The sequence below is a fragment of the Anser anser genome (genome assembly GCF_964211835.1).
Source record: "Anser anser genome assembly, chromosome: 9".
Taxonomy (NCBI): domain Eukaryota; kingdom Metazoa; phylum Chordata; class Aves; order Anseriformes; family Anatidae; genus Anser; species Anser anser.
This window is the reverse complement of record NC_139729.1, coordinates 6,147,918-6,166,988: the sequence shown is the minus strand read 5'-3', so window position 1 is coordinate 6,166,988 and position 19,071 is coordinate 6,147,918. Positions and strand designations below refer to the sequence as shown.

Genomic DNA, 19,071 nt, shown 5'->3' with positions numbered 1-19,071 from the left:
AATCAAATATACGCACATACATACGTGTGTATACACATATGCATAGCCCTCAGAAATTATTCATAAAGTTGTAATGTGTGTTCAACTAGCCAAATACAATAAACAAGTCATTCATTACTTTAAAGTTCTAATGACCTTAGTGATAACTTTTCCTGAATAAAGAATGCAAACTGTAGCCACAGCAAAACTTACTGAAGTTTAATTAAATATTTTAATAGAGTTATGCCTTTTTCAAGAGAACGCCACAGAGAGAGGTTTCAGCGGTTATATGGAGGAAAAGAAATTCCATATCAATAAATATGTTGGCATCTACCAGGTAAAGTGTTGTAATATTTCTCTGGGTGCAATTTATCTCCCACTAATGTGTTGGACAGTTTAGATTAACACCATATGCCTGTTAGTAGAATGAGTTGGAAACCAATGTAATACTGAGAGTTCATTCCATAGTATTGTTTTCCCAGCATTTCCAGTATCCCCAGGTTACGGGTTGATGGTATGGGCAGAATAATGAAAGAGGAGGAAAAAACACAGGGACAGGTGGAAGCACAGAGCGAGCAGAACCACAGGGAGGAAGAGAGAAAGAAAGTCAGGAAGAAAGTTACAGAGAAGTTATGGGAACTGAAGAACAGGTAATTTTTTTGGTAGAATAAATAGACAAGGGGGATTGTCCAGTGATGTTGAGGATATGATGGTGTTCAAAAGCGATGGCAGTAAGTCAGAAAGGGGAATGGTTCTTCTGGAGATGTGGTAAAGAGAAGGGGTAAGATGAATTATTTCTACATCTAGAGATACACAGTAATGAATGGCATCACCACCACAGGCAGGAGGTCTGGTGTGAGAGAAGAATCAGGCAAGCAGGAGTATCAGAGAAGTTACTGCTCACTCTTAGAGGACCAGAACTAGAATGTGTCCCCCGTGCTGCTCCTAATGCTGTGTCACTATGTGAGGCACAGTAAGGGAAAAGAAAGGAAGTAAATAACTTGCCTTTTAAGTCTACATGTCAAAAATTATTCCCTGACTCTGTTTATACTGTAGTTTTCTTTGCAGTCAGAATTAAAGTTTGCTTATTTGTAGCAATTTTTGTTAATCGAAATAATCTTTTAAAATTATTCATTTAATTAGTAGCAATTTGTATTAATTGGGGTGATAGGCCTAGCCATTGGTTAACCTTAAACAATAGGCATATGTGCCTCTCCATCAGCAGATGAGTTACTGAGTTACACAGACATGGACTGAGCTTCAGATGGAACTCCAGAAAATTGACTCAAAACAATTTCTATGGATTGGCTTCTTTAGATAAAGGGCAGTGATGAATGCTCCCTTATGCTAGAGGCAAAAATGTTTTTGTGGGGGAAAAAAAAAAAAACACCACCACCAAGTGGATAGCCTCTTTTCTTCATAGACAGACACAAAGTCTCTTTACATTGTTTGCTGAGAGGAGCTCTGGGCTGGTCCGTTATTTGTGAAAATGGTTCATTCTTTTTCTTCATGGCTTTTCTATTTGAGAACCTAGGACTAATATCAATATTATTTTCTGTATTTCATGAGGAAATATGCTCCTACTAGTGGAGAATGCTGGAGTAAACAGCACCAAAGAATGCAAAAATATTTGCAGGTGGTTATGTTGTTTTTGAATAAAGTATGGGCCAGAAACATTGCAGACAGAATCATTGCAATCCATCTCTGGTAAAATAATGACAAAATACTCATAGTTACTCAATTAAAAATACCAATTCAAATACCAATTCAAACTAAATGTTATTCATAACAAATGGTTCAACTAGCTGAATCCATGGTGTGACAGTGACAGCTATAATGAAAATCAGTGATGCTGCAATTTTTTTTTTTTTTATCCTTTCGGAGACTTCATAATGTGTTTTCAATTAGAGGCAACCCAGCATTCAAACACTAAGGGACATTTCTGTGTAACCAGTCTGCTGCTGCCTGGTACCAGTATGAGTTAATCCTTGAAGATCTCAAACCCCCAAGCATGACAAAGCTGCAACTCCAACACTGTAGGTTTTCCTGGAGGAAAGGTATTTTCAAAATAATAATAAAAAATAGTATACTGTCAATAAGAAAGTCTAAATAATGGTCAAAAATCCTACAAACAACTGAGAGGTGAGGAAAATTTAGGCTCAGAGCTGAATTGCACAGCTTATATGCAAAGATTTCTAAGAAATGTGATTTTTTCTCAAAACTGAAGAGAAGCAGGGATTCAATATTTTACCTTGCTTAGATAAAACGCACATCTGAGAGTTTGACTTCAATCCTAAACTAGCAGTGAAACAAACAAAAAGAAGTAAGAAGGGAGGTGTTTTCTAACTAAGTTGCATAAAGCTGCCTTGCCAAAATTACCCAGTGTTGTAGCAAGGCACTGACATAAAGTTATGCAACTGAGTCAGGTTCTTGGCTGCAAGATTTCCATCCAAAGGCAACTTCCTCTTGATTGCAATAATCCTGAAGCCAGCCGGACTGTTTCCTTAGTGCATGGGGTAAGGGAAACAGCTCTAACTGTGTGTTCCTCTGTATATGAAGGTTTCACAGAGCATAGAGGCTTGCCTGCCAACAGAAATAGCACCCACAAAAATGATTTATATTCAAATGGTCAATAGTTCAGGAAAGGATAAGAGATTTTCACCATAATTCATAGACTAAAATTTGGAATAGGTAAGAAGAAATAATGCTCGATTCTAAATTTTGATCTGTTTTCTTTCCATTACTTTGGTTTACAATTTAAATTCTTGCTCCACAAATCTTCAATGCCCTTCAACACCTGTGCGCAAACCAAGGGGAAGCATTAAGTGTTGGTCAGGCAGAGGACTCTGGGGCTGGTGGCTCCCAAGCAGAGAAAGTAAAGTCAAATCAGAACCTGTATCTCTTTGTCTAGAAAGTGCAGGGGTAATGTTTCCAAGCAAGATTTGTATCCTGCAGTCCTAAACAATGACTTTGATCCCAGTGATTGTCAGGAATGTAACCGGGTTTGTCCCCCAGATAATGTTATATTTTTAAGGTGCATAGATATTTACATGCATAAAACAACAAAATTAAACTTCAGTAGTAAAAGAATTAGAGAATATAACTGAGATCTTAACCATAGGAGTGGTCCCATTTATGTCAATGGAATAATTTTGCTGTGATAAGGGTTTAGAGAATTAGGCCTGTGTAACAACCATCTGTGCTCCTTAGGTTTTATCCTTAGATAACATTATGCTTTAGCAACAGAAAGAAAATGCCACACTGACAGGTAACCCAACCTATTTCCAAACAGCATGCCAAGTCACTAACTACTTGGGTGTGACATTTGACTGCAGTTGCTTTCACACTTTGATTTATTCTGCTGCTCTCATCAGTGCCCTGTTTCCACTGTGCAAATTCCTGCAGACACATTAGCATGGAGGCTGTCACATTGCTTGTCCGCTTGTCACAGCTGAGCTCTCAGCTATTCAGCCAACACCCTGAGATTGACCCCAGCCAAAGTGGCAGCTCTACACTCTACCTTCTGCATTAAATACATGGCAAGATGACCCTTACCTCTGCAGCAGCTACTACAGCACACACCAAAAACCTGCTCTTACTGTAAAAATATATCTTTATTAAGACACGAATTGTTGAGTCTTCTTCAAATATTTAAGTTTTGTAAAGTAACCTTCACTACGGTATATTATTACTGTTATTTTTACACTTAATAAGTTAATCAAATTTACTGATTTTCCCTTACAGATGATTAAAGGGAGGCTTGGGCCAATCTGTAGGGTCTGGCATGGCCCAGTAGTCACAAGAGACACGGTGTCTTTTTTAGGCAGCATTCTGCCCACACAATAGCAGCAAATCAGTTTCACTCAGAGAATTCATGGTGCAATGCTGTAACCGTTTTTTGATCAAAGTGCTGCAAAATCATGATGCAGTTTAGTATTTCTGTCTGGCACAACATGTCAAACTTTGTTTTCATTTTATTTTTTAATTGTTTAACTTGCAAGTCAGAGAGACCTTTTCCTAAAACCAAAGAGAAAACTCCTTTTGCATTGAGCGGCACAGAGGTAAGATAAGAAAGCCTATCAGCAACTTCTGCCAAAACATATTTAAGGTTAGCATCACAGTGCTTGGCTTGTAGCGCATCCTTATTAAAGACAGGCTTGCTCAAGAACTTGTGCAGTGAATTAGATTTCTAAAAAAGAGTATCAGAGGAAATAGCTAAGAAATGAGATGCCAATGAATGGAGTGAGACTTAGGCACCTCTGTTTTTGTTTCCCTATGGCCTTCTCAGATACAAACTCACCTCTGTATTTGTTTCCCCAGGGCCTTCCTAGATACAAACTTTCTCATGGAATCTCATGTCTGATATGGTGGGAGAGGATTTTAGTATAATCAGCAGATTCTTCTCAGTCAGAGCAAGAGCTTCCTTATCAGCTGAGTGCCCTAAGCACTTGGTCACAGGCTGTCCTGAACTGACAGACAGGCTCTTTTCCTGTTAGGGCATTTTAACCCAATCTGAATTGCTAAAGAGTCACTGACCCAGATAAAGAAGCACTGCCAAACTGACTGTGATGGCTAGGGCGCTCCCTGTCATCTCTGAAACTGTGATTCAAATATCTACTCCAGAGTGAAGTGAGGAATGTCTAGGGCACAGAAAGAAAGAGAGACACAGAGTACCAAGGAGCAGACTCCACCCCATCAGGAGCTTCAGCTTGAGACAGGGCGCCTATAAATTTGTTAGCTGATGGTCAGCTTTAAAGACTGATCCAAAAGCACCACAAGAGAACAACAGGACAGTTATCTGTGCAGGTGTACTGCGTATCCTCACGCTGACACAAACCCTCATCTCTTCCAGAAGGATTTCTGCTGCTTCCCAAGCTGACTGTAAGGGAAAGGTTCACCAAGGAGGGGAACTGGCCAAGGTGAGTCTAAACTGAAAACACTCTATCAGCCAGAGAAATCTGTACAGTCAGCAACTCCAGCCAACATGCCTACCAAGTCTTGGGGAGAAATATGGTGAATAATTTCTGGATCCAGTTTAGTACTACTATAACATCAGCATGACATTTCAGGGGTTTCAAGTAACTTCTGATCAGCATAAAGTTATCACAGCTGTTTCTGTAAATTCAGCACTGTAACATTCCTCCCATTGCCTCCTATGAATGATGATGCAGCACAGGACATGCTGTCGAAACGAGATAACTCAAAACCTGTGCATGCACACTGAGACTGAGCTCTTACTGTCATGTCCCTGTAATACTCAAGAAGGAAATAAAACACCAGGAGATAGTAACATTGACTTTCAGAGCAAAAAGGGCAGCATGAAAAGATAAAATTTTGCTAGAACTGGCTAAGCTGGACCTAGAGCTGTATGAAGCTCACAGCTTTGGCTTACCTACCCTTTAGGAAAAATTGCCAGAAGGCAGGTTTGCTTCGCTTGATTTGCCACCAACAAATTTCAGATTTAAGTTTGCTGGAAAATCAGATTATTCAAACTTTGCCATGTCTTTTCCCTTGCTCATTATCAGCCCACAGTTAACTTCCTGCTGACTCTGACAGCGTAGAGGACCAGTAATACCATATATACTCAGAATCATCACACAAAAGATTTCAAGAGCAAACAAGAAAAAAGACCTAGAACTGACTTAATATTCCCTACTACCCGAGTATTTCTGAGGTCATTTACGTGCGCTAAAGAGATTATACAAGGTTTTCTGGCCCTAAAGGAAAGACTTGGAAGAATGAAGGGCTTGAATGATTGGTGGGATCTTGAAAGCTGCAGACACATGCCCACCAGCTGTGATCTTTGCTTTGTAAATACACTCCTCCCATCCATGCAACAGCATGGCAAAGCAATCATCTCAGGTTAGGTGTGAGAGAACTACCTGTACACCGTGCTGTGCCAAGATAACAGAAGTTACAACGCTGTGTGTTTTAGATAAATTGCTTTTTGGTGTAGAAACTCATGTAATCATTTAAACCAGAGTTATGCTGGATCATATTGTGGCTGGATCAGGTGAAATTACCATGCATTGCTCTCTTATCCCCTTGCACCATTTTAACAGAGCTTCCTGCAGTTTCTGTGCCTAGAGAACCTTTTCTCAAGAATTCCCATTTCACTCCTGCAGGTCAGGAAAGTGACTGGAGACTGTCATGAGTGAAACATAGTGGTTGGCGTGACACAGTGTTCTGAAGTGTCAGGTAGGTTCAGCATGTCTCTTGGAATAATTTAGCACTCTGTGTGCAGCCATTAACACAATTAAATCCTGAAGAGGAAGGTTTTGCCTTCCCAACATAGAGTTTTGTTCCAACCTTTCTTCATGTCCCACGTTCACAACCCCGTATGACCAAGAACATGTTTTTGGAAGAACATTCTGTCTCCCAGTTGTTGCCTATGAACAAGGACTGTGGTTACCAGCCCACTGCAGCAGCGTCAGTAACTAATGCCATTCCAGAACATCATGCTACTTTTTTCAGATGACTATATCATGCATTTGGCTTGTACAAAAAGTACTGTTCAGTGAGAGATGTAGCCACTAGAAAGAAATTTTTTAAAGAGAATGTTTACATTTCTTAAAAATTAAGGTATATGACATTTTCCTTTGTCTATAAAGAACACAAGGTTGAATAAAGTGTTGTACCATTAATGAAGTCAAAATCTTGTTGAAAAATTATCATAAAGCCTTATCAAATCATTCATATTTCAGATTTTCTGTAGAACCCATCCTATTCTTTAAGATGTATGATTTGTGTAAGAGAATAATTACTATTCACCTCTTTTTCTGAAAATTAAAATCAAAAAAATGTATATAGATCAACAAGTTTTTCTGTATCTTTTTTACAGGAGCTGAATCCATTGATTATATTAGATGTGAATTGTTTTCCTTTCCTGGCCACTCACCAGCAGTGTGGAGAGCAATTCAAATCATATTTCCATGAACATTTAGCAGCTGACTAAATCTGCTAGCTGCAGATTACCTGCCAAGAAGACACTGCAAACAAACCATATACACGTTATTATACACCTATTTACATCTATGGAACAGTCTAGTTTACTTTTATCCATACATTTATATCAACTTTCACAGTGCTGGAACAAACCATCTTCAACAGGCAGTTGCTTCAGCAAATAATTTGCCCCCATTTGCTAGCTTTGCAGGATACATTTCTTGGAGAATGGGTGGTAGCTTCCAGTAGCTTTGTCTACCATTGATGCACTAATGAGAAGAATTAATGAGTACTGAAAACGTAGTTCAAACACAGTACAACTTTCTTCCTTGTCCACTCTAGTAATATAGACAAGATAGATATATTCTGTGTCTGATCTTCCTAAGGATGTTAATTTCCTACTGATATTATCCTGGTGGGTGAAAATAGTAATTACAGTTGCACTTATACTGCAATGGTATCTTCTTTGCTTATTGGCCCTTTTAATCCCACACTGAAAGAATGGAGCTTTCAACATCACAACAAAGCAGTGCTGTAGCACCACAGTAGGTATTAAATGTCCACATCATTCAGAGCAATGAATAGGAAAGTGAAGTAGTTATGAGTTGGAAGATGACTGAGGAAGAAAGTAGAATTCAACACTGAGAAAATGAAAACTTACCTCGAGAGCTAAGTTACCTTTCTGAGAAAATACTGAGCCCCTCCTTTGTATGTGAAATAGCTGCTTTCCACCAGTTTTCTCTGTCTTGGCAAAGCTGCGTGCTCTACATCAATTCTTCTTGTGTCTCTTGTCACCACAAGATGTACATCAGATCTATCTTCTGTGGCCTAACAGTTATGTTGTGGGCACCAAGGATCCCTGTGTTTCTCCAAAGCAATGGTGTTAAGCATGATGTACATCACCTGCTTCCCAGCAGAAGGCAGCTGGCTCTGCTAGAGCTGTATCATGAAGTCTGGAAGGAGAAATTCTTAGCTAATGGAGGAGTACAGTAAGTGCATATCTAGACACACTAATCTCAATTTAGGCATCAGTTTTTCTTCAGAACAGCAGTAAACCAAGTAGAGCATACCCATACAAAGACAGTGGTACAATGACAATGTTAAGAGTAGGGCATTGTGGTGAAAGCAACCCAGCCCAGAGACACTTATGACTAAATGATTTCTTAGTGTTCAATGACATTCTTACCTTATAGTATTCAGGACTCACTTATAACTCCCTGGATCAAGGCTAAATTACGAGGAAAGATGTGACCCACTCCAGAAGTGATGGTGGAAATCACGGCACTTGAGTAACTGACTATCCCAGTTACAGCTTCCGGATGTTCCAAGCTACATGTATTTAATTGCCAACCTTGATTTTACCTTTAGGAAAAGTAGCTTGCATACATGCATGGTCCTACATATCCTTGTTGCACAGGCGAGGGACCCAACTCTACCTGATTTATCAGCTAACTCAGGTAGTAGGGACAGGGTCCAGCCAGCTACAGGACTGAGTCTTCTATACAGAAATATTACAAAGTGCTGGGTCTCCTTGGCCCTTTCCCTCCACCTTGACATATAGTAGCTAGGGAACCTATGGGTACTTAAAACTGCAAAAAAAGTCTGCCAATAATAATTAAAAAACAGGTTAATTGAATCTGTGGTAGGAATGAGAAATAGGATTAGAGATGACACTTAGCTCTAGACGCCTTTTCCAGGCTGTAGAAAAAAATAGAGCACAGTTATTTTTCCCACAGCCTGAAGACCCATGTCCTAAATGTCATCTCTAATCTTGTTTGCTATTTCTAGTGTATATTATACAGCACTGCTAGTGCCACTAAAGTTAAGGTGGTGTCAGTGTTTCCATTATAAACCCCCTATTTTCAGAGGTTTGTAACTCAACCATAAGAATTTTTCTCTGGGCTGAAACTTGGCAAACAAGTTAAAGGACTGAAATATATTTTTTTTTCCTCTTATAATTAAAAAAAAAAAGTGGAATTTTAACAACAAAAATTTGCAAGCCATTAAGCTATCATAGAAACACACAATGCACAGCATTAGAAGCAATTCCAAAAGTACTGTTAACGGCTTATTGGAATGATTATAAGGTGCGTTTTTTTTTTGTTGTTGTTGTTCTTTGTTCAATTGATTGCTTTTTACTTTCAAATACAGATATACTACTACAGGGGCATTTTCTCTCTCTCTCTCTCTTTTTTTTTTTTAATAAAAAGAATGAATAGTTATACAACCAGTTCAAATGATTTGAGTTTTAAAACTGTTTGTAAATATTTATAGGACTGGGTCTGTAACCTGTATTTTATAAAGGCTCCCAAGTACATATTTACATGATAATAAGTAACAACGCTGTATAACAGAAAAATAAGTCAATAATGAGCTTTTAGGAAACTTCATAAATGGAGTTACATAGGCCAATAATCGGCAAGTTTTTCTTTCACATGAAAAGGCTCCCTGTTTAGCTAAGAAAACCTTACTCATGCAGAAATAATCAGATTTTGTTCATCTGTCTTTCCTCTTTCCACGTGTCATGGTAATGAAAGTGTTGTATACATAATTTGGCTAAGACAGGAAAGATATGATAAATGGCTACTAAGATTTGAAGAGCACACTATAAAATTGGAAGAATTGTTTAGAGTGAGACTCTAAATAGAGTTGGAATAAGGTACTAGGTAGACAACAATATCAGAATCTGATTCTTGACTGCCATTCAAAAAAAAATAAGTGGGGATTATTCTTCCATCCATCTATGAAAGGAATACTTATTTAATGTCAGCTGCATTCCTGACCCTTACAGGAAGTGTTCTCTCTCTTGCATAATTGATCTGGCTTATTAAGTCTTAAGTGGGTAGCTAGTGAAAGACCACAGAAACTACTTTGGAAAATGTGATTGAAAGCTTGTTTCTCTTAGAAGAAAGAAATGGAAGACACTAATTCTGATGTAGTATAGAAAGAAATAAATATCTGGAAGATTTCACTGTTTTAATATGTTAAAACACAGAAAAGTATGCACACTGTGGCCTAAATTCCAATCACTGTTCTCATGCAAGAAACAACATTGGTTTAAAAGGGACCAACATTTTTGATCCTCTTATATCTTACTCATAGTCACAGTCTCAGCACTGGGCAGCTCATAATTTAATCACTGCAGCTTTCAGGAGAAACCTCTCAGTCTTTCAGTGTTTAAGCATTAAGTTGTCTAACTTCACGATCATTGTCATAAGGTAGGAGATAAATCAGAAAGGAAGATGGGTCTCTCCAAACACACAGTAAACACTGGACGAATAAAAAGGCACATGACACCACACTTTGTTAAGGAATTTACAGCAAGTGACCTGCCCCTTTTCACAGTGGCAGCAATTGTATTATTCACTCCACATAATGAATGGGTAGGTTATGCTAATCTGAAGAGGGAAGCTATCAATTGTATATGTCCAGACCATCCCTCCTATTGATTTTGTGATTAATGATGAATTTACATTTTGGGATGGAGAGATTGCTGAGGAAGGAACTTCATGGGGAGAATAAAAATGTTACAGTAGCTTAATCAATTAGGTACGGTTGACAAATGGGTGCAGGATAACACTACAAAGTACTGTGCTTTGGTAGTGGTCAAAGACTCAGAGAGAAGATGTCACATCACACCTGTATTAATCTTTCCACGGGTTAAGTGTGATACATCGAATCAGCAGGACCACAAGAAAACTGGTATCTCAAAATCATGAGTCTTTGATCCTAACTTGAAACCTATTCACTTTGTTCACCAATAAAAACATTCACAGAATCACAGAATCGTCTAGGTTGGAAGAGACCTCCAAGATCATCTAGTCCAACCTCCGTCCTAACACTAACAAGACCTCCACTAAACCATATCACTAAGGGCTACATCTAAACGTCTTTTAAAGACCTCCAGGGATGACGACTCAACCACTTCCCTGGGCAGTCCATTCCAATGCCTAACAACCCTTTCAGTAAAGAAGTTCTTCCTAACATCCAACCTAAACCTCCCCTGGCGCAACTTTAGCCCATTCCCCCTCGTCCTGTCACCAGGCACGTGGGAGAATAGACCAACCCCCACCTCTCTACAGCCTCCTTTAAGGTACCTATAGAGAGCGATGAGGTCTCCCCTGAGCCTCCTCTTCTCCAGGCTAAACAACCCCAGCTCCCTCAGCCATTCCTCATAAGACTTGTTCTCCAGACCCCTCACCAGCTTGGTCGCCCTTCTCTGGACTCTCTCGAGCACCTCCATGTCCTTCTTGTAGCGAGGGGCCCAAAACTGAACACAGTACTCAAGGTGCGGCCTCACCAGAGCCGAGTACAGGGGGACAATCACCTCCCTAGACCTTCTGGCCACACTGCTTCTTATGCAAGCCAGGATGCTGTTGGCTTTCTTGGCAACCTGAGCACACTGCTGGCTCATATTCAGCTGCCTATCAACCAGTACTCCCAGGTCCTTCTCCGCCAGGCAGCTTTTCAGCCACTCATCTCCCAGCCTGTAGCTCTGCTTGGGGTTGTTGCGCCCCAGGTGCAGGACCCGGCACTTGGCCTTGTTGAACTTCATACAGTTGACCTCAGCCCATCGGTCCAGCCTATCCAGATCCTCCAGCAGAGCCTTCCTGCCCTCGAGCAGATCGACACACGCACTTAGCTTGGTGTCATCTGCAAACTTACTGAGGGTGCACTCGATCCCCTCATCCAGGTCATCGATAAAGATATTAAAGAGGACCGGCCCCAGCACTGAGCCCTGGGGGACTCCACTAGTGACCGGCCTCCAACTGGATTTGGCTCCATTCACCACAACTCTTTGGGCCTGGCCATCCAGTCAGTTTTTAACCCAACAAAGCGTACTCCAGTCCAAGCCACGAGCAGCCAGTTTCTTGAGGAGAATGTTGTGGGAAACCGTGTCAAAAGCCTTACTGAAGTCAAGGTAGATCACATCCACAGCCTTTCCCTCATCCACCAAGCGCGTCACTTGGTCATAGAAGGAGATCAGGTTTGTCAAGCAGGACCTACCTTTCATAAACCCATGCTGACTGGGCCTGATTGCCTGGTTGCCCTGCAAGTGCCGTGTGATGACATTCAAGATAATCTGCTCCATGAGCTTCCCTGGCACTGAGGTCAAACTGACAGGCCTATAGTTCCCCGGGTCTACCCTCCGGCCCTTCTTGTAGATGGGTGTCACATTTGCTAGCCGCCAGTCGACTGGGACCTCCCCTGATAGCCAGGACTGCCAATAAATAATGGAAAGCGGCTTGGCCAGCTCCTCTGCCAGTTCTTTCAGTACCCTCGGGTGGATCCCATCCGGCCCCATCGACTTGCGTACATCCAAGTGCTGTAGCAGGTCGCCAACCATTTCTTCGTGGATAGTGAGGGCCACATCCTGCTCCCCATCCCCTTCCACCAGCTCAGGGTACCGGGTGTCCAGAGAACAACTGGCCTTGCCGCTAAAGACTGAGACAAAGAAGGCATTGAGCACCTCAGCCTTTTCCTCATCTTTTGTAACTAAGTTTCCCCCCGCATCCAGTAAAGGATGGAGATTCTCCTTAGTCCTCCTTTTTGCGTTGACGTATTTGTAAAAACGTTTTTTGTTATCTTTAACGGCAGTAGCCAGATTGTAACCAGATTCATAATAACGCACTAGAGGCCAAGGAGATCATCTGTCACGTGCCAGTAACAGGATTGAAATCCTTGTAGAATATCATTTTAGGTAACAAACAGCACACGTTGGGCATAGACTTAGGCAATCTTAAGTGTCACAGAAGAGGGCAAACCTTCGGAATGAGGTAGGGCGTCCTCTGTTCAGGTGTAGCCTGAGCAGAAATTTTTCTCTCACTCCCATGACAGGCCTTTCAGCCTCTCCTGTGGCAGAAGTGAGAAGTGACAACACATATAACCAACTTAAATATTCAGCTTCAGCTAGACAGTGACTTTTGAATGGATAATGTATGCAGCAAGTAACATCTCTTATAAACCAAGTCTAGAAGCCCGCTGCAAAAATGCAGCCCTTTATTTCCTCAAGCCTGACTCATGAAAATGACTGCTCCTACGCATAAGCTCTCCACTGACTTGACTGTAATTATTCATGAGAATGAGAGCAGTTGGCATAACAGGGTCATGCCCAGGACATCCCCACAGCTGGCCATACCAGACAGCAAACACCACCACTTCACTTCCTGAGAAACGTTCTCCTTGCTTTTGGGTGGGCTGAAGGACTTAGGTTTGTATGGGGATGTCTATAGATGTATAACATGTACAATTTTTGTTTTAATTTCCCTGTTGTTACTTTCCTTGAAATTTAAGGCAAAACAAGACTTTTAGAGTGACTAAGAAAAATGTAGGTGAGAGATCTGACAGTTCCTAAAGAATAGCAAATGCTAAATTCTTACCAAAAAATATTTTTCTTCTAATGGTTCAGCAAAATGAGTTATGTGACAACAGCTCAAAAGCAAAGACACGCCTTCTCATCGAGGCAAGATTGACTTACTGTAGGGACTCTTACCTCAGTGCAAATAAAGATCAAACTCAGCACACTGACGCCTAGAAATCACTTCTTTCTGTTTTTATCAGGATTAACTTACCTAATATCCGTAATACCCTAAAAAGATCGGTTCTCCTCTAAGCTACACAGCCCTTCAAATAACTCAAAATATCAAGTTAAAACTGAAGGAGCCATGTAATCATCTTCCACCACTGCACTCTTCACCTTTGTATATCACAAGTAAGTGAAGAAAGGACATCTCTTTTTTGGCAATGTTTTTTGTTGGTGAGAGTCACAGCCTAGCTACCCATACCACATCTGTCACACATGGAAAACAAAGCAATTACACCTATAAAGATACCACCTATGCTTTGGAAACCATACAAACATACTCATCAGTCACGTCCATCAAGGAAATGGCAAGCACTGGAAACACTTTAAGGTAGATGTGATCTGTGGAAAACTGACCAAACACTGGTCTTTCTCCATTTACTGAGCTTTGCTTTACGTACTTTTCAGGCATGCAAAGTGATGCTGGCTGCTTTTAAGATGGTGTTTACTCTCACTTTGGACCAAATTGCTCTTTACAACTCAAAGAGTAGGAGCAGCTGCAGGCACCATATGAAAATCTGGATTTCATAAACTGGAAATGTTGAGCACATTAATTATATTTTCTAGAAGTAACTGGATTCCATAAAATAACAGGTCCCGCTCACTTTAACGCAAATCAAGACTAAGTCATCTCAGGACAGCCCAGTTGTACTGATTAACAGCTAGCATGAAGAGGTAATAGAAGGAAGCTATTTGACTTCATCATGTTTTAATTTTGTTTGCCCACGACAACATCACATGTTCAGTTCAGCACAGAGTAACAACGTGTTATCATTATACCCGTCACCTCCAGCTGGACACCAACAATCTTTTTGAACTACAGGCAGGTTCAATACTGAAAAGGTATTGCTAGGTGTTGTGAGGGCATACACGTTGAATCAGTGCTTCTTACCAGAGAAAATGGTGAAGGTAAAATGGTCAGAAATGCTATTCATTTAGGTATTTAAGAACAGATACAATGCTGACTAGGTTCTCCTGTGTGCAAAAGGCAAAGAAAATAAGCCATGTTCACTTGAGAACTTGCATTAATCTGCATATTTGTGAAGAGGAGCTGAATGAGGACTGAACAAAAGCATTTTCTGGTTTCCACGGTCCAAAATCTATAATACACCACTGGTTTCATTGAAGGCAGGTAGTTTGTGGAATAGGGAATTTTCTTTGAAATGTGTCTTTCTGAAAGTATTTTGTTAGCATACTGAATGCCCCTCTTTCCTAGTACATGTTGAAGACTGAGCTGGTAGAGTGGGATTAGAGAAGGGAAAGAAACAATGCTCAATGTCATATTGAAGTTTAGAAGCTTGGAAGGCAGGAGACAGACCATTAAAGGATCAAACTGTAGAAAAATCCTTACCTGTTACTTGAAAGTATACAGAAAATAAATTTAACATGGTTACTCTTTACATGGTCATTTGTTCTGTGAATTAGCGTAACAACTACAGGCTCAACTTACTCTCGTAAAGCAGACTAATATCCAAATTAAACTTTATAGGGTAAGAAATAACAAAACAGACAGGATAAATACCATCAGAAGAAAGATGTAGTTAGTGGTGTTTCTATTCACACGGGAATTTGGGCACGGGTGGAAGGTGTTGCTTGCTATTTGCTTTTACAGCTTTACCCCTCTACCCATTTCAGAAACTCCCCTAAGATTACAGTAGCAGCCTCAATTATATCTCCACAGAGAAAATTTTTAAACCTTTGTTAAAGATTTTCATAAGAGCTCTGTGCTATTTAGGTTTCCTTAACATGTTTATTAAGTTAGATAAATCCATTCTTCTGAATTAAACAAAATAGTGAAGTGCGCAGGAGTCTCAACTTTCACTACAACTTATTTCAAGCTTGTGATTCAGTGCCTGAGGTTAATTCTCCAGTGGGCCCTGGGACTTAAGAAAAGGAAATGAGCACATCTCAGAGAAGGGGTAAAACTCAGGGCCAAGGCAACTACTTCAGGTAACATTATACAGGGGGGGAAAAAAAAATCCTCTGGAAGGTAGTTAGCATATTCCCTGCACTTCTCCTTTACGGTAACACTTTACTGGCATCAGTTACAGCCAACTGAAGTCACTGTTTTAAAACAACAAAACAAACAAACAGAACAAAAAAACACAACAATTCATTAGGTTCTAGCCTTTCCTTGACACTTCAAATATAAATGTCGAGATATTTTATTTTGTTGGTGTTTTGAGACACTCAACTTTTCAAGACTGGGCACTTTTCCAAAAGCTACACTCCAGCTTTTGCCTTGAATAATTTTGTGAATTGCTAAGGCCCATTTTATTCCTAGGGTCAGAGCAGATGATTATAGTCATCTCTTCTGGTCTTAAAAGCTAAACAACCCTATGCTAGCCAAGAAATCATAATGTTTCAAGTGGTAGAATATTTTTTTAATAAAACTTCTCAGTAGTCTGTAATTTTCTTAATATGTCAATGACATTTAAAACCTAATGGAAGTTCCCTCTGTCTCTTCTTAAAGAACACTCCCTCTAATAATGTATCTTGTATCAAGGCAGACGTGTTTTCCCTCAGGATGGAGAGTTTCTCATTGGAGTGCCATGAGTCATATAGATTTTCTTTCTTTTGTATAAATTAATTATTTTAGGGGATTTTTTTCTTTTTATATAACTGTATGAATTTTTGTCATTTTCATTTCCATCTTCAAGATGTAAGCAATCTCACTCAAAAATTCAAATCAATTCATTCTATCCATTGATTGTGATTTTTATGATTGAATGTTCTTTATTAGCCATTTTTCAACTTACCATGTAAAACAGCACCTTTTTGCGTAAACTTCTCCTTGTTTCCTATCCATAGATCTTTACATCTAAAACAAAACCAATATTTCTGGAGTTGATATTTTAAACCATGCAGAATATAACAAACAGGAATTGTATATTAACTGGTCAAAACCAAAGCTTCTGGAGTGATGAAATGTTGTAATGGAACGTCACATATAACGAGATATATTTTTCATGTTATTTCATACTGGAGAATTAACATTCTAGATTCTAAAATACCAATTACAAAATGTATTTTTACTTTTCTTCTCTTTAAAACATACCATGAAGGGGGGGAGGGAAAAAACAACATGTATATGCAGTAAAATAAAATAGAAAAAGGTTTGTGTAATCTAAATCCTCATTCTTTGAATAATTTTTGCAGCTAAGGGTTTAATTAAAAAGCAATTCCTCCATGACACACATTCAAAATACATTTCCCCTTTCTTCAGGTGAAATGAGGTAATTTTCATTGGCTACAATATTGGTGGAACTAAAAAACCTTATAAATATAAAGAAGGCTGCTTTCACCAAAAAAATGGACATGTACACACACACACATATATATATATATATAAACATTGCATGCAAGAAGAGTTGGGATTGTACAGAGAAACCAAAAACAAGTACAAATCAATCTGCTTGATAATGGCTCAAATACAGCTGATTAAATTCCTGTATTCCTTTTCTAGGGAAAATTGCAACATCTTGAACTTGTCTTTTATTCTAAACCAGAACTGGACCACAAATTTCACAATGTACTCAGTACAGAAACTAAAAAATCTATGCTAGGCAGCAACAATACACATTTTGAAATTAAAACAGTATAATTAATGTAAAAGAAAGTGGAACATGAGCATTTTGAGTCTACTGATGTCAAAAATCTGGATCACTTCTTGAATTTGCCAAAATCAGTACACTACAGTGAAATCTTGCTAGGTTGATATATAATTATTTAATACATATAGATTTAGCCATATATTTGCACATGTAATTGAAAGCTAGGAAAATTTTTAATGGATTTACTTGAAAGGTAATGTTTACAGATCACGCATCAGATCTCATAACAGAATAACCTTTTACTGAGGCAATGGCACAACTAAAACTATAGTTCTAAATACTGCACGAATGTAGAAGAACCCAAGGACCTAGGGATCCAGGCTTTGGCAGTATAAGCACACCCTCCACCATCCAGACCTTTGGTTTAGGGACTTTGGAGCAAATGGAGGTCTCTTCTTGTATTTTCTCTCTGGAGTAACTGGGAAGGATTCAAAAGAGGTGGAGAAGAGACAGACCCTAATCATAAAACACCCATCAGCCACTCGCTAGAGCAAGGGAACTCCAAGCAACTGAGCTAGTGATAATGAGTTTTAATTTGCTACTAATGTACAGCTGCAATGGGAGAAGCAGAGAAGTCATGTCTGGACTGCTTTCTCTGAGCCACAATAGCACATTTCCTGGACTAGTAGTGTAGTTTACATGCTGTCACTCCTGTAGCATTGTGCCTTAACATATAAGCTTTGTAAAGTGAAATTTCATTCTGCTACAGCAGCATATTGCTGTAAATTAGGAGGCCACCAGTGAGCAATCAGAGCCGATCTTTTAACAGCCTTTTGTAACATCATTTATGCAGAAGCCAGATTTCTACTCTTCTATGTAGAAGCTACTAGAAATAAATTCACAATGAAGAAAATACTTTCACAATTTCTGATAGCTTTTCTTCCTGGACAATACAGAATATTTCTTAATTTGTTCTGAGATATGTAAGAGAGACGCTGGGTCTCACAGGTCTGTTAGCTGTTACAGTTTCTTGCTGCAGGTTTCCCCAATGCGCTGCAGAGTTCTCATTCTTAGAGCATACTTTAAAACTGTGCTTTATTTAGCATGGTGGGCTCAGTCAGTTGGGCCAGATGACCATCTGTTGGCTGGTCAACAGATGTGTCTCATAGCATCCAAGAGCGGGAAAGAAAGAAAAGTCTTTAGCACAGGACTTCATCAAAAGCCTTTTAGAAATACAAGTATAGCAACTAGCTCACCCTCCCTCACTTCATCAGCGACCTCTTCAAAGAACTCCAATACGTTTGTAAGGCGTGGTTTATAATTCATCACTCAGTAATAGTATAAAGAGTTTTCATTCAAAATTTCCTTTTAATTTTAGTCAACATAATGAGACAACTGTTAATGAATCACAACCAGCCTAACTGTAAGTGGAAATATCTCTGCTTATTTAATGGATTGTACCCATTTCTCTCAGGACAAGACTGGGCCATTGATGTGCCAGCTGCTTATGGGTTTCTGATGAATCTGATTTGCTCCCTAGGAATCTGCAGGTATGTCTATAGGAACCCTGAGAGCTAGAGCTTGCTATGAGAGAATAGCTACCATTGAAAATGAAAGCTAGAGTGCTCAAAAAGGCCTAAAGAGGGTTAGAAGCTCATCAGTAAGCCCTAAGACACTTAGGTTCCCTGGGCATCTCAACCAGATTAGTTACAGATAGGAAATGCTAAGATGGGATCACACCCTGCGATGTGCAGGGTGGGGAAAATGCTGGATTTCCTACATCCATCGCATCCTTGTTTCTGTCAGAGGTCATATCCTGCTGCTCACAACAAACACAGCAGCAAGGGCAAAAATTACTGAACAAACTCTGTTATTCTAGAACATTTGTCACAGTCCTCTCTGTATGTTCAGTAAACATGCAGCCATGACAGGGAAGAAACAGTAATCTACAGGCAACATAGCTAAAAGAGCTGATCACAATTGGAAATTCCTATACATCTCCTTCCCTAC

At 39.6% G+C, this 19,071-nt stretch overlaps 1 protein-coding gene and 1 long non-coding RNA gene across 3 annotated transcripts in view; one reads left to right on the top strand and one right to left on the bottom strand.

The window, feature by feature from the left end:
• LOC310903852 overlaps positions 1–7,592 on the top strand; it is a 38,324-nt gene extending 30,732 nt beyond the window's left edge. Inside the window, exon 5 of the long non-coding RNA XR_014587874.1 lies at positions 219–7,592. This is a non-coding gene — a long non-coding RNA (uncharacterized lncRNA). The remainder of the gene's footprint in view (positions 1–218) is intronic.
• LOC310903851 (uncharacterized protein) overlaps positions 1–19,071 on the bottom strand; it is a 209,100-nt gene that overhangs the window by 37,003 nt on the left and 153,026 nt on the right. For both annotated transcript variants that reach the window (XR_014587870.1, XM_083847827.1), the window contains 2 exons: positions 16,267–16,328; positions 7,586–7,877 (listed from right to left, as the gene is read on the bottom strand). The gene's annotated coding sequence lies outside the window, so the exon portion shown is untranslated. The remainder of the gene's footprint in view (positions 1–7,585; positions 7,878–16,266; positions 16,329–19,071) is intronic.